The sequence below is a fragment of the Myodes glareolus genome, chromosome 1, assembly GCF_982192425.1.
Source record: "Myodes glareolus chromosome 1, mMyoGla1.1, whole genome shotgun sequence".
NCBI lineage: Eukaryota > Metazoa > Chordata > Mammalia > Rodentia > Cricetidae > Myodes > Myodes glareolus.
Window position 1 is genome coordinate 71,766,039 of NC_142026.1, and position 16,472 is coordinate 71,782,510.

Here is a 16,472-nt window from a genome sequence, read left to right on the forward strand (position 1 = left end):
GATGGTGCTACAACAGCACAGTCTACGTGCAAAACAGAAGATGAACTGGAACCCAAGAATGATTCTGGAGGTTGTTTTCTGGTCCCCACAGACAAAGCACTTGCATTCTCACACACACATGCGCATGCGTGCGCACACACACACACACACACACACACACACACAAGCATCCATGCTCCCATTAACGAAAAGATGATGAACATTTTATCATTAATAAAATAAAAATGAGCTAGCCTCATACACCTATGGAAACGACCGAGGGATTGCGGCCATGGCTCAGGTGGTAGAGGACTTGGTTATACTCTCGCACCACATCCACACTCAATGAATGAATGATCGATTCCTGGATTGTCTTAGGATTCAGATCGTGGACACAGTGGAAAGAGAAAAACCAACTTGTAAAAGCAGGCCTCTGACTTCACAGACACTACATGGCATGTGTGCATCCCCACACATGTATCTACACATACACAAATGTAATAAAAATTAAAATTACACATGCATTTTCAACTTATAATTCTTTCCATCTCCATTGGACTAAGCTATGACGTCAGTGTAAGTTGAGAAATGTACGTATTTGAAAAGATCACTGCTGGGTCCTTTGAAATGACTATGTGGTGATGAAATCATCAATCGACTATATGGAGAAGCCCAAGGGGGGAAATGAACCCACATCTTGGCTTGTAACAGGGAAGCTGAGAAACCAAGACACAGAAAAAAAAAAAACAGAGAGGATTCCAGAGTTCTAAGTAGGCCAAGTGGATGGTAGACATTCCTCTGAAAGGTAACATTAGATGGTCAGCCTGAGGCAGGGCAAGAAGATATGGAATCAGGGTGATGTGGGGGAAGAGGGGCTTGTGGAGGATACTGTTCCAGACCCAGTCTGCTGCTCTGACTGCTGAAAAGACGCACATCAGAGCCCACAGACAAAGACCCCACTGACACTGTCTCGTCTAAGATGAGAACTGAACTGCAATTATTCAGGGGCAGGTGATGATTTCCCGAAGACGTCTCCACCAAGGACAACAGACAAGGATCAGGCTGTGTTTACTCCTGGCTAAAATAATATATAATCTTGGTTTTCTATCACTCTTCACACCTGTTCTGGAAGATGGCCCTCAAAGAGCCAGCTGTGCTGAGAAAAAGCCTTTAACATTTAATCTTGTTACAAATAACATTCTTTTAAAGGCATTTTGAAATCCCGTTGTGTGTCTGTGCTGTGACATGATGTGTGTGTGCATGCATGTGTCTGTGTAACATGACTCTCTGTGTGTGTGTGTGCACATGCATGCGTGTGATCATGCAGTTGTCTGCAGAGGCCAGAAGAGGGCATCAGATACTCTGAAGCTGGAGTTACAGGTGGTTGTGAGACATGCATGTGGGAACCAGACATGGATCCTCTGGAAGAGCAGCAAGCATTCTTAATCACTGAGCCATCTCTCCAGCCCACAAATTACACTCTTTGGACAATGTTAGAAAGAAGGGGTATGGGGTACTTTTTAGCAACTTGAGAGCCACCAAGAGCCTATGAATACCCACTGAAAGAAACCCGAGTCTCCTTTGAGAAGCCTATGTCCTGTCTGGTGTGTCCCACCCGCTTCTTGAGCACTTCTCTAGTTTAAACAAACCCAACTTTCTACCTCATTTGGCTTGCTCTGTCACAGATCCTGGTCTTGCCTGGGTGTTGGGGGCCTCTGAGAAGAGTTCCTCAGACAGCTGCTGCTGTGGTATGGAGCTGTGTTCCTATGGTTAGTGACAATCCAATGGGATCAGACATTGGAGGGAGAGGTAACTTAGAATCGAGACCAGAGTCCTGCTCAGGTGGCCACACGGGCAGCAGTCCTTCCTCTTGCATGGACACTGTGAGAAATCACTAGGGTCTATTTTCAGTATGCTGCCAACTGAGAGATCATCTGAAAAAATTGAAACTAGGGGGCCCTGCTCCCCCTTCTAACTGGTGGCTGGGATTCTGCATGCAAAGTCACAGGGAGTCTTTCCTGTGATCAAACCATGGGGCAGTCTCATGCCCCTTAGATGAGGCTTTGCTCCCTGAAATACGATGCTGGGGGACTTGGGAAAGAATGCAAAGGCCAGGGAGCTGTGCAATGCGGGCTCCTGGGCATGCGCTTGTTACTTGCACAAACACAGCAGCTGTGCTGGTTGCCAGAACAAGTTCAAGCCAGACATTCTAGCGGGGATGGGAGAGGGGGTGATGTCGTCCTACCCCTAACTGAAGAGCCCTTGACAGCTACTGAGAAGGAGACTCATTTGTCCTTGGGGTGGGGTGGCCTTTGGTAGGTTGCCCATGTTCAAGGGAGTGACCCCAGAGCTGTGCACATATGGGCGACACTAACTGTCCTACACTTAGCTTGAAGTTTCAGGAGCAAACTATATACTTTCAGTGAGAAACAACAGGCCAACCAAAATCAGAAGAAAACAATGAATAAGGTTGAGAGAGAGCGAGAGAAAGAAAGGGGGAGAGGGAGGGAGAGAGACTGACTCAAAGTTAGTAGATTCTTTGAAAACACCCTACAGGTCTAATTAAAAAAAATAGATCAGGTAGTGGTGTTGCACACCTTTAATTTCAGCACTTGGGAGACAGAGGCAGGAAGATCTGAGTTTGAACTCAGCCTAGTCTATGGAGCAAGTTCCAGGACTGAAGGCGTAAGTCACAGACAATCCCACACCAGTTTGGAATTATGATTAATATAATGGTTATTTATTCAAAGGGGAAAAAACTTACAGATTGCCGTCCCAGACAACAGCCCCTCCGCGCGAACAGGAAAGGAGTCCAGGGGCCGGAAACGGAGCCAGAAGACAAAGAGAAAGTGGAGGACAGCCGCTGCTTTTTTTAAAGGGAGAGACCACGCCCCAATGGGCTGGTAACTCAGCGGCGATTGGCTGAAGGAGCTGAAGGAACTCCCACAGCACAGGACTGCCAAGGCTACACATAGTAACCCTGTCTCAAAAAAAAACCCAATAAAGAGGCAAAGGTAGTAGATTGAGAGGTTCCAAATAGTCTAATTAAGAATAAATAAGGCCAGGTGGTGCTGGTACATGCCTTTAATCCCAACACTTGGGAGGCAGAGACAGGTGGATCTGAGTTTGAGGTCAGTCTGGTCTACAGAGCAAGTTCCAGGTCAGGCTCCAAAGCTACATAGAGAACCCTGTCTAGAGAAACAAAGTACTCGGGAGGCAGAGGCAGATTTCTGTGAATTTGAACCCAGCCTGGTCTACATACAGAGTGAGTTCCAGGACAGCCAATGCTACACAGAGAAACCCTGTCCCAAAAAAACAAAATAAATAAGTAAATAAGGTTACTATGGTGTCACACACCTTTAATCCCATCACTCAGGAGGTTCAGGCAGAGGCAGGAGGATCTTCAAGTCTGAAGCAGGCCAGGGTTGCAAAATGAAATCCTGTTTTCTCCAAACAAATAATAAATAAATAAATAGGCATGAATGAAAGATAAAAAAGGAAAAGAATAATAAACAGGCATCAGCCAGCTTCCAGAAACCTCACCACCTGCCCTGCAGGAATTAGAAGCAGGGGCCGCCATAATTTTCAATTCGATCAAATGGGATGATTTTGTCCCAGTATGTGGGTTCTTAGAAAACGACCATCCTCACCTTATTTCTTTTTATTTAAAGGGTTTTTGGTTCCAGCTTTGGAGATCTAACCCAGGTGTTTGAGCAGGAGAGGCAAGCCTGCTCTCCACTAAGCTAAACCTTCAACCCCTGACAATGGAACGGTTGAAAAGATAACTTTAACAGGTGAAACAGATTCCTCCCTAAGACTTCAGATTCCAACATCTTCAATGAGTTGGGTCAAAACAAATCTACTTAATGCCATGCAGAGCTTAGTATACACCCACACCCATGCACACAACTCAGAGACCACACACACGCATACGCATGCATGCGCATGCATACACACACACAACTGAGTACCTGAACACCAACCATTTGAGGCACAGGCTGCATGCTGGAAGTGTTAGTCTTTAAATGTAAAAACACTTATGAAAACACACGTGACCATTTAAGAATGATAACTATAAGCATTAAGAAGTATTTTGTTCTCTCTCTCTCTTTCTCTTTGGAGTCAGGGTCTTACTACATAGCCCCAGCGGGCCTGGAACTCACAAAGCCCGCTCCCAAGTGCTTATACTTATTCTTTTTTTTTTTGGTTTCCAAGACAAGGTTGCTCCATATAACAGCCCTGGCTGGCCTCGAACTCACAGAGTTCTGCCTCCCTCTGCCTCCCGAGGGCTGGGATTAAAGGCTTGTGCCACCAAAGCCCAGCAACTTTTTTCCTCATTCACTATTTTATCTGGTTTCAGGTGCTGGGATCCAGGGCATGCGCCACAGCGTCAGGCTAAAATAAGATTTTGACATTGGCCAATGGTACCCTGCCTGTTAGTTTCCTGACTTTGATAGACTGTGGCTCTGAAAATCAGCCTTTTTTATTTTCAGAACATAAGCCTTGAAGTATCTGTGATAAATAGCAGAGGATTAAAACTACAGAAATCCGGTAAGAGATGTGGGCTGATTGACAGAATGCTTGCTGGGCCCTGGGTTCCACCCCAGCAACACAGAAACTCAGGTGTGGTGGGGCACACCTGTAATCCCAGAACGTGGGAGGTGGAAGCAGGGGGTTAGAGGTTCTGGGTTGTCTGTGGCTATGCTGCGATTTAGGGGCTAGCCCACAGTACTCGAAACCCTGTCTAAAAAGCCAACTCCAACAACAACAAACATTAAGAATTGTATTGCTTCATGGTGTGTGAGGCTACAGCTTCAAAGCCAGGAGTCATCCAGGAGGTGGTGGCGCAAGCCTTTAACCCCAGCACTCTGGAGGCAGAAGCAGGTGGATCTCTGTGAGTTCAAGGCTAGCCTGGTCTACAAAGTGAGTTAGGAATAGCCAGGGCTGTTGCAGAGAAACCCTGTCTCAGAAAAACAAAATAAAACAAAACAAAAAGTTTTACAAAGTCAGGAGTCAGCAGGATCACCCTCCCTCCCACTGGGCACCCCAGGCCTGCTTCTTCTGGCCTTTAAGTGTGTTGAAAATCTTTGTCTTTCTCTGCAGCTACTTAACTCCAGTATCTGCCCTGATTACCACATTGCTTGGAGAGAATGCAATGGTGCCCCACAAGGTTACCCTTAGGGCGACTAATTAAACCCACAACAATCTTTCTGCCACCTTTGATGTATTAGAGGTCAGATGTATTTGTTTAGCCCAGAAGTTACAACTGTAAAGCCAACAGTAAAGACCAGACCAGCTTTATTGATATGCAAAACAGTCTTAGCCCAAGCTTTTACCTCTGTAGCAAAAAAAAAAAGGAAAGAAAAAGAGAAAAAGAAAAGGCAAGTCTTTGAAGGATTATGCCAGGTGAATGGAACATCAAAAGACCTTTCTGCCCTACCAGAGAGAACTCATGCGAACCGCTTAGGTACACCAACAGGGTTTGTCCATACCCGCCTGCTTCTCTATGGGTTCTCGGCCTCACATCCACGAAAACAAATAATATAAACAGATCTCCACCCTCTAAATTCTCAGGTATCCAACCTTCACCATGCCTACGCAGGCTATTATTTCCCCTTTGTATCTCGGAGGCCTCACGTGCACCCGCTCCTCCGGTCCCTAGCTTGGCTAGCAATCTCTTGGGGTCCCTCTACTTACTTCGAAATCGGTGGGGGTGGGGGAAAAGCCAGATTAACTTCGGTGGGAGAGTCGGTGGATCCAGCCGGATCAAGTTTTGGAGGGTTTGGTCTAGTAACGAGTTTTGTTTTTCCTTAAAAAGAAAAAGAAAAAAAATTAAATGTAAGTACCGCAAAGTGTCTTGGCTATCCCTGCTAAATAAGTCCAAAATAGCTAAGGCATAGGACACCAACTGGTTCTGGTGGGTCAAGGTGCGAGGGAGGAAAAAGGAGAGAAAAAAGGCGAAGCTTGCAATACCTCCTTCCCAAATAACAGAAGAAAATAAACGCATACAAGAGAAAAGCGGCCCCACAAGATTTGCTGACTCACCGCCCCGGGGCGTCTAGGTTACTCCTCAATATAAGGCAGCTGGAACTGGGCAGAAAGTCTGTGGTGCCATGTGATTGGCCAATGTGTCACTCCCTCTCATTGGTCCAGGGGCTTTTGGCGAAAGGAAGAAGGATATGATTGATGTTGGATGCTGGGTGTGGCTCTGAGCCCTCGGTTCCTGGTATTGTACAGGGCAGCGGATATTGCTGTGAATCTGGGAATAGGATCCCGGATGAGCTCCGGATGTGGGATCTCCGGGGTTCTGACTGTACGAAATCCCTTCAGCAGCTCCCAAAGGGAAGCTGAGATAGATCTCTTCATCATCTTTGTGTGTTGTTACTATTTTATGTGTATGTCATCACTATCTAGCATTTAGATGTGTATCAATGAGGGTAGGCAGTCTCTCCACATGCCCCCTACACACTGCATAGACTAGGCTGGCCTTGAACTTGTGTTCTTCCTGCCCCAGCCTCCTGAGAGCTAGGACTGTAGGTGTGTACAATCACTTACAGCTACATTTCAAGTTCTAACTATCGTTACTAGGGCTCTTCCTTCTCCCGGCTTAGGCTGCTCTATGCCAACTGAGGTTTGAAAATATTATGCGGGGGAGGGGACAGCAGTGAGACGAGTCAGCGGTTGGAACTTGATGTCAAACCTTGACGACGGGGGATTCAGTCCCTGAGACCCACATGGTGGAAGGAGAAAACTGACTCCTCCAAGTTGTCCTCTGATCCACTCACCCATGCACAATATACAAATGAATAAATACATGTAGGAAATAAAAAAAAACCTAAATGGTAAATCCCAGAAATAAATTCTTAGTAGTAAATGACTGTACTGTGTATAATTAATGTTGTTCTATTTTATTGTTATTATTATCAATCATTTGTTATGCATAATGTATAGTTTAAGTTTCTATAGATGTATAAATGAAATATATGTGTGTATCTCTCTATCTACACACACACACACACACACACACACACACAGAGTTCCATTCTGAGTCGCACACATCCACTGGGCAGCTCCGAATGGACATAGGAGACCAATGTTAATATATTTTATGGGAAGATGGTCAGGTTTTTATATTAACTTTATATTGTTCAAACTGTCTTATATCTTTTTGTTTTAGTCATGCTGGATGTGGAACAAACATCGGCCTCAAGCAAGCCAGGCAAGTGCTCCACCTCTGAGCAAGTGCTCCACCACTGAGCAAGTGCTCCACCTCTGAGCAAGTGCTCCACCTCTGAGCAAGTGCTCCACCACTGAGCTACCCCGTCTCTGCCCTGTCACGGCACTGTTGTACTGTGGCACTCCCTCCCCGTGAAAAGCTGCTTTGATTCTTCATAGTTTTTCTATAGGTTGAGAGAATTTACACAGACTTTCAAATGATCTCAAATAGTAAATACTATTGCTTCAGATCCTGTCTCCTTTGGCTGCACATTGAGTACTGTGCTGACTGTCAGTGAAATGAGAGGGCACGGTCATCTCCTGTTCTTTAAGAATGGCGTCTTGGGCTGGCGAGAGGGCTCAGCAGGTAAAGGCACAGGGCTGCCAAGGCTGAGGACCTGAGTTTGATCCCCGGCACTCACTTGGTGGAAGGAGGGAACTGACCCTTTGGTGTTGTACTCTGCCTCTCACAGATGAACAGATGGACACACACACACACACACACACACACACACACTTTAAAAAAAACAAAGGGTATCATTTTAAATGATCTTTTCTTTCATCATGAGGTTTTTTGATGTTTTTATTTTGAACCACTTTCTTGGGTTATTTCCTAATTGACAAAGACCCGGGAGCACGCATAGATGTTGCGTCTTTTTTATCTCCCCCTTCTAGGTCTACCAAGAGGACCACCATTCCTCTTGTGTTGTGTATGGTGGGAGAGTTCCAGTCCCCAGTGGTACCCAGAACACGTGGCTGATTTCAGCAGATGGCTGCAGGTGGGGTGAGGGCCTCTCCACAGATACCCAGGTGATTCTAGCCTGCTGAATTGTAAGGATCTAGAGCACGGCTTCTCAACCTTCCAGTTGCTGCAACCCTTTAATATAGTTCCTCATGTTGTGGGGATTACCCCCCCCCCCCCGAACATAAGATTATTTTCACTACTACTTCATCATTGTAATTTTGTTACTGTTATGAATCATAATGGAAATATCTGATATGCAGAATATCTGACATGTGAAGTCATTTGACACCCCCTAATGGGGTTGAGACCCACAGGTTGAGAACTGTTGATCTACCAAGTACTTCTACACCTGTTCCCCTGCAGTGATCCCACACATTCCACAAGTATTTGATTTTAAAACGTATCTACTTATTTCTTTATTTAGTGTACAGGAGAGAGCAGTCTGCGGGAATCTGTTCTCGCCTTCCACTGTGTTGGTCCCTGGGATTGAACTCAGGTCATCGGGCTTATGGTACACACTTTTGCCTGGCAAGTCATCTCTCTGGCCCTTTACAAGCATTTATGACATCACTTGGATTTGCATGGGACCTCAGTAGGAAACATAGTTTCCCTGTGGAGCTGATCACACCCTTAGCTATGTGACATGGAGACAGGTGGAGCAGTTCCTCGTCTTGGGTACTCTTCAGATCTCTTGCACGATGCCCCAAGAGTTCTGACAGCATCAGCTGGGGGTGGACCAGCTCTTAATCAGTAGATCCTGTGAAAAACCTGCAAGGAGCAAGACTTCTGGGACTTTCCAGGCTGGGTCAGAAGTACACAGGTGTGTCAGTCTTCTCTGTGAGGAGTTACTGTGACCTTGGAGTTGTGTCCCGTCTGTGTCCTGAAGGCTGCATGCACCTAGGGGTGACTTGTGAATGTGACCCAGTACAAAAGTGTACTTACACAGACACACACACACACACACACACACACACACACACACTCACTCACTCATAGAAAATAAACATTTAAAAAGGAATATGGAGGAAAATAGAAAAAAATAAAGAAATACAGTCTGAAAGCTTTCTGATATTAGACAACTGATTATCAAACTGGAACCTTGAGTAGGAAAAAAATAAACATAACACTCTCATATACAAATCAATTGAGTCCAAAGATATTAGAGAAAATATTGAAAGTCATTTAGGAAAATGACAATGAGGGCTGGAATATATTCTAGTTATTACTTAGTTGGAGTGAGTAAAAATCATTGAAAATAAAAATTTGAAATCCCTGTATCAAGCCTGGATGAGGCAACCCAATTGGAGGAAAAGTGTCCCAAGAACAGGCAAAAGAGCCAGGGACATCTCTATTTCCACTGTTAGGGGTCCCACAAAACTCCAAGCTAAACAATCACAGCATGCATGCAGGGGTCCGAGCGCAGACCCATGCAGGCACTGTGATTGTTACTTCAGTCTCTGTGAGCCCCCACTGGCCCTGCTTAGTTGGTTCTGTAAGTCACGTTCTCCTGGTGTCTTTGACCCCTCTGGCGTCTATAGTCCTTCCTCCCCCTCTTCCGTGGGGTTCCCCAAGCACCACCTAATGTTTGACTGTGGGTCTCTGCATCTGCTCCCATCAGTTGCTGGAAGAAAGCCTCTCTGATGAAGATTGGGCTAGGCTCTGATCTATGAGTATAGCAGAATAGCATTAGGGATCATTTCATTGGCTTTTTATTTTTTTGTCAGTCATGTTTGGTTCTACCCTAGGTCTTCGAGCTACCCAGCTTCCAGATCCTGACCATCTAGACTGCATTGGGCATGGGCTCCCTCTAACTCAGGTTAGATCAGTCATTGGTTGGCCACACTCACAAGCTCTGAGACACCATTGCCGCAGCACATCTTGCAGGCAAGGCAGGTTGTGGTTCCAAGGTTTTGTGGCTGGGTTGGTGTCCCAGTTCCACCACTGGGAGCCTTGCCTGGTTACAGAAGATGACTGGTACTCTCCTAGTACTCTCTCCGCCTCCCCGACCTGGTCCCTTCCCCAGTCCACCCACAAGATCTCTTCTCTTTCCCCTTCCCAGGGAGATCCATTCATCTCCTCCCCCCCCCCCCCAGCCCTCCTCGTTACTCATCCTCTCTGGCTCTGTGGATTGTAGCATGATTATCATTGACTTCACAGCTAATATCCACTCATAAGTGAGTGCACACCATGTTTGTCTTTCTTGGTCTGGGTTGACTCACTCAGGATGATTTTTTTTTCTAGTTCCATCCATTTGCCTGCAAATTTCTTGACGTCATTGTTTTTAACAACTGAGTAACACTTCACTGTGTAAATGTACCACATTTTCCCTATCCCTCAGCTGAAGGACAGCTAGGCTGTTTCCAGTTTCTGGCTGTTATGAGTAAACGGAGGAATATTTCCCTTGCTCCACATCCTTGCCACTTGTCACGTGTGTTAGTGACTGGTCACAGTCATTCTGACAGGTTATGTCTAGCCTCATTGCATCTTGTTATGCCATGTTTGGTTGATATCCCTGGGAGACCTGATATTTTCTGAAGAGCAGAAAACAGAGTAGCAGTGAATCGGGGTGGGGTGGGGTAGGGTGGGATAACGGGAAGTAGGGGAGGGAGGGGAGGCTGGAGCTGGGAGGTATTGTATGAGAGAAAAATAAAGAAAAAGAAAAAAATGAGACCAAAATTGACAAGAATTAAAAAACTTACATATTATTAAAATATTTTTGCACTTGGGTCTTATCCATAAGTCACTATGTGTAGATTTCATGTAAGGCGTTTGGACATGCAGAGACAAGAATTTGTTCTCAAAGCTGGCAGAGCACGGACTAATGATGAGTTAGTAAAACAACTTCTCCACAAAAAACTGAAACCCCAGATGACACTGGCGAAGGGGAACTTGTCTATAGAAGGGCCACCGTATGCCTTCATTAGAAATCTAGCCCCCTCTATTGCTTTCTCATTCTTTGATATGTATAGAATTTCTAGTCACGTTTCTTCCTTTATTTCCCAGAGCCTGTGTAATCGCTGTCGTCACTTTTTTTTTTACTTTTATCCTCTTCCCCGTTTTAATTTAGCTACATTTATTACATTGATCTTTTAAAATATTTTGGGTTTCTATTTGTTGCTTTCCTATTTCACTCGCTGAAAAGTTGTTTCAAGATAGGCTCTCGCGTGGCAAGGCTGCCCTTGAGCTCTCAGCACAGCCAAGATGACGTTGAACTGATTCTCCTTCCTCTCATTAAGTGTTGGGATTGCAGACCTACAGCGAGTGTTTATGCCCCACTCGGGCTTTGAACTCAGGACCTCATGCATGCTGGCAAGCCCTCTGCTGAGGTACATCCCAGCTTCCCAGGTTTTATTCTACTTCTTCACTACTTTTTGTTTATTCTTCTCTCATGTACTACATCCCGACTGCAGTTCCCCTCCCTTCTCTCCTCCCATTCCATCTCTCTCCCTCCTCCCCTCTCTCCCAGATCCACTCCTCCATTTCTCTTCAGAAAAGAGCAGACCTCCAGGGGCATCGACCAAACATGGCATAACAAGTTACAATAAGACTAGATACACCCCTCATATCAAGGTTGGCTGAGGCAACCCGGCAGGAGGAATAGGATCCCAAAAGAAGGTAAAAGAGTCAGAGATAGTCCCCGCCCCCACTGTTAGGGGTCCCACAAGAAGACCAAGCTACACAACCATAATTAACATGCAGAGGACCTAGGTCCACCAATACAGGCTCCCTGATGGCCAGCCGATTCTGTAAGCCATTTCCTTGTGGAGTTCTTGGCCCCTCTGGCCCCGACACTCCTTCCTCCCCTTCTGCAGAATTCCCTGAACTCAGCTGTGGGTCTCTGCATCTGCTCCCACCAGTTGCTGAATGGAGCCTCTCTGATGACGAATAGGCTAGGCTCTGGTCTTCAAGCACAGCAGAAAATCATCAAGAATCATTTCGCTGACCTTTGTTTCTCCACTCGTGTTTGGTTCCAGCCTAGGTCTCTGGGCTACCCAGACCCTGGTTCCTGGCCGTCCATGCTGCATCAGGTGTGGGCTCCCTCTTGTGACACGGGTCTCAACTTGGGCCAGTCATTGGTTGGCCACTTCAAAAAATTCTGTGCTATTAATCTTTATTTATTTCTATTTACTCATTTATAATCTTTGATTATTAAAATAGCTTTCATTGTTATGTCCATTGTACTTGGCTGTGTTACAAAGGGACACAGTTTCCCTTTCCTTCTCTTTCTTCTCTTGCGTTTTGTTTTCGTGCAATCACATAGCACATTAAACATTTTCTCTCCCATACTGCCTTACCCTCTCCATTGTTGCCCCTCCCTAATTTTTCTCAGCGTTTTTGAAATAGTTTTTGAGTTTTTAAAATTTTGTGTGCATGGGTGTTTTCCCCTGTCTCTGTATCCCTTGCATGCAGTTCCTGTAGAGACCACAAGAGGGCATTTGGAGACCCTGGGACAGGAGCTTCCTATATGGTTGTCCGTGTGGGGGCTGGGAATCAAATCCTGGTCCTCTGTGAAAGCAGCAAGTGCTATTAACTTCGGAGCCATCTCTCCAGCCCCAGGACTTAAAAAAATATTTATTTTATTATTTCTGTGTATGTGTGTATGTATGCATGTGTGTGTGAGGGGTGTTCGAACACTCGTGTGGGGGCCTGCACAGGCTAGAAGACAGCATCGAATTCTCTGGAGCTGCTCTTACAGGTGTGAGCAGCCGAGATGGATTTTGAGGGCTGAAACCTGATGCTCTGCAAGAACATCAAATTCTCCTAACTTTTGAGCCTTCTCCCTGGCCCTTTAAAGTAAATGTTTTAGTTAACATCCTAATACTGGGCTTCATTACAGCATTTTATACACGTGTGTCATGATCCTTTGTTTTGTTCATCTTCCTCCCCAATCCCTCCTCCTTGCCACATGCTGTCTCTTTCTGGTCACTTCATTTACTCCAAAGACCACCTCCTGCTTGCTTACTCTCTCCCTCTTGCCCATCCCTCTTTTCTTCCCCTCCCCTCCCCTCCCCTCCCCTCCCCTCCCCTCCCCTCCCCTCCACTCCCCTCCCCTCTCCTCTCCTCCTCCTCTTCCTCCCCTCTCTCTCTTTTTCCCTCCCTCCATTTCTTTCTTTTTCCCTTTTATTGAAAAGAATTGTTTATCTCACATAACATATCCTGATTATGGTTTCTCTCCCTTTACTTCTCCCAGCTCCCCTCCCACCTGGATCCACTCTGTTTTAAAGGATAATAGTAAGGTATACAAAATAAAATATACTAAGATTAGAGAAAGAACCTATCAGAGCTGTTACACTGAGAAACTGTGTCTTCAAAAACAAGCAAGCAAGCAAACAAATGAAGAAAAAGAAAAAAAAAAGAAAAAGTGACACTCTGTAAGATATACTGGGGCAATGATGCCTCAGAACTGGCAGGAATGGCCAATGGATGTTTGGTTCAACTTGAGACCATGCCACAAGAGGAAGCCCACAAGCAGCCACGAACCCTCTGATCTACAATGGTGTCCTACCTGCAAAATACGCTATGGCAATGGTGTCACAAAGTTTGTAGGAGTAACCAACCAATAACTGATAGACTTAAGGCCCACTCCACTAATATGGAACTCTCACCCAACTCCACTTGGGTGACTAAGTACCCAAGACTAGATAACTTGGTGGCTAGGGGAAAGCCAGAATAATACTAGTCCAAAAAATTAGCAACACAGTGACTCCTAATGACATTCTAATATATGCCTCGACCATCATCAGAGAAGCTTCCTACTGTACCAGAAGGAAATAAACGCAGAGACCCACAGCAGACATTATGAGGAGAGTGAGAGACCTTGAAACACTCAGCCCCAAATGGGACGTCTCTATTAGATCCCTCCCTGCCAGGGCTCAGGGAAACTTTAGGATGAGGAGGTGGAAAGAGTGTAAGAGCCAGAGGGGATGGGGGACCCCAGAAAACAAGGTCCTTTAAATCATTATGAGCAAAGCTCATATGAACTCACAGAGGCTGAGGCAGCACACATAGGTCCTGTGTAGGTCTGCACCAGACCCTCTGCGTATCTATTATGGTTTGCAGTTAAGTGTTTTAATGGGGTTCCTGAGTGTGTGAACAAGTGGGCCTCTGATTTTTTTTGCCTTCTCTTGGGTTCTTTTCCTTCTTTTGCTTATCTTGTCCAACTGTTATGCGATAGTCCCCCCGCCCAGGCTGTGTGGCCTTTGCTGTCCTGGAACTCACTCTGTAGGCCATGCTAGTCTCAATTCACAGCACCGTTCATTGGGGATGCTGCCTTTTCCCAGCATGGTTCTGGTTTCTTTATGAAAAATCAGATGTCCATAGGTGTGTGGATTTATGTCAGAGTTTTCATTTTGATGCTATTGATCACTATATTTAGTCCCTCGTCTTTTCTCTCTGCCTCTCTGCTGCTGCCCTGCCCTTCCCTTTCTGCCCCCTACACCGCTCCCTCTGCTCTCTTGCTCTCTTCCTTCTCCCTCTCTGACTCCTAGCTCTGTGCTGTCTCTTCTCTCACAGCCCGACTCCAGACAATTCTAGGCTGCTTTTCAGGGTCCTACCCAAACTCAAAACATAAGTTCAGTCATATAGTTTCTCTCACGCCACAAATGTCACAATGTCTCATGCACGTAGCTCAAGGTCGGTGAGGGATCCTAGACAGAAATTAACATTGGAAATCAAGACTTAACAATAGCAATTAGTTAGCTGGACCTTGAGCCTGAGGCTGGGACTACGTGCAGACCTAAAGTTGTATCAAGCTCTGGCTTTGAATCAGCACAACACCTGGGAGAATGACCTTGTGTATTTGTCTCTAGGGTAAAGCCGCCTGCATGGAATTCTCTCTGAAGTCTGAAGTTATCTTGTCTGTGTGAAAGACGTTCTTTGTGACTGAGAACGCTATGCCAGTCTGAGCAATGTAAGATATCCTCGTGCTATTCCTGTTCATCAATATTTCACACCTTAAGCAGAGAATCATCTTCTGGCCGTCCACAGCCATATGTGTGCCCAACAAGTATAAAACACACCACCAAAGGACTGTGCAAAGAGCCCCACAGCTGTTCTTATTAGGGAGGCAGAGCAGTGGTACCCAAGAAAGTTACGGGAACAGCCAGTCATTCCATCAACAAGCCCACGGCTTTGCTAAGTAGGGCCCCCAGCGATGCCCGGTGAGGCGGCTTCGCCAGGTAGGACTCTCCGACAGTGGCTTGTTAAACACTGGTTCTCACTGCTGTACAGTTCCACGGCCCTCAGCAAAGACTATTAATTTCTTCAGCCCCCAGTTGTCACACTGTCCTACCAACCCTAACTCCCCTACCTTTCCTGGCTTGTCATCTACTCTATCCAACCCTTTCACAGGTGACCCATTGTGTTAAGCCAAACAAGTGGCCATTCATACTCCTCATTCCCTGCAGACAGGGCCTGCCCTCAGGATCTTAGGTGAGACAACTTCTTTGCAACCCTTGGTCTCCATTGGGTCCCAAAAAGAGCATATTTGAAGGAAGCACCCCCATTAGCTCATCCAGAAGATGAGATTTTGTTCACGATGCTGCCAACTCAACTGGCTACAATTGCCACATCATAGGGCTACAAGGCAGTCAAAAGACCACCTAATGACAGAGACATCCTCCCTGCCACCATGGGAACACCAGACCCTCCCTTCATCCAAGATGACAGTAATATTATCTAGCTATAAGCTTGCCTGAAGAGGATGAGAGCCTCATGAAGAAGAGAAGTTATATACTGTGGAGAAATTATAGAAGAGATTTTCTCCTCATGGTTGGACATGAAGGACAAACTTTCCAATTCAGACCTTCTACTAAGGGAACCCGAGGCCCACAAGGGGAGGGATAGCCCTTCAGATCAAAAGAATTAAAGTTGTGATATATTGAGACAATGGATTTCTTCTGTCAGAGGACAGAGAAATTTACAACAGAGACAAAATCTTATAACTCACAGATGATGCCAGCCTCCCCCAGCCCCTGGGCTGTGGCACTAGTGCCCCGTGAGGGCCACACAAATAGACGAGGTGGAGTCCATGAAGCCCCCCCATTACCCTCAGAAGATATGTTAACACTCTGGCTGCGCCTGGAGCTCCCCTCATAGAATCCAGAAGGAAGAAAAAGAACCATTGAAAAAGGGGCTACTGGAAACCAGGAGGGCTGGCTGGTTGTCACAAGAGGAAGCAGTAATTCCTGAGATTTGACAAGGTCGAGGGCCAACCCATCTGGAAAAACTGCCCTACAAGAATTATTGCTGACATACTTGGTGGCCTAGACATTGCCAACACTGACCAAATGAGTTGGCAAAGCCTGTCAGCATTGTGCTTGGAACGACCCCAAGCAGGGACCCAAGGCCCATAAGCTGATACAAAAACAGGGGTCCTTCCTACCCATCAAGACATCTAGCAGTGGTTTCACTGACATCCCACCCAGCAGAGGGGCTGGTACTTGCTGGCTTGGCATGCGCTTCTCAGCTGAGTAGGAGCCTTTCCTACCACACAGAGGATTGACTTGGACTTGTGCTCATGATTCTGCCCCAT

General features: G+C 46.0%; 1 protein-coding gene across 3 annotated transcripts in view; it reads right to left on the reverse strand.

Annotated features, from left to right (window-relative positions):
- The window catches only part of Nlrp4 (NLR family pyrin domain containing 4), a 32,047-nt gene extending 25,885 nt beyond the window's left edge, over positions 1–6,162 (reverse strand). For 2 of the 3 annotated variants that reach the window (XM_048426918.3, XM_085692294.2), the window contains exons 1-2: positions 6,025–6,162; positions 5,677–5,788 (exon numbers count right to left, since the gene is read on the reverse strand). The gene's annotated coding sequence lies outside the window, so the exon portion shown is untranslated. The other variant, XM_085692290.2, reaches the window with a different exon arrangement.
- Between the last annotated feature and the right edge of the window lie 10,310 nt (positions 6,163–16,472).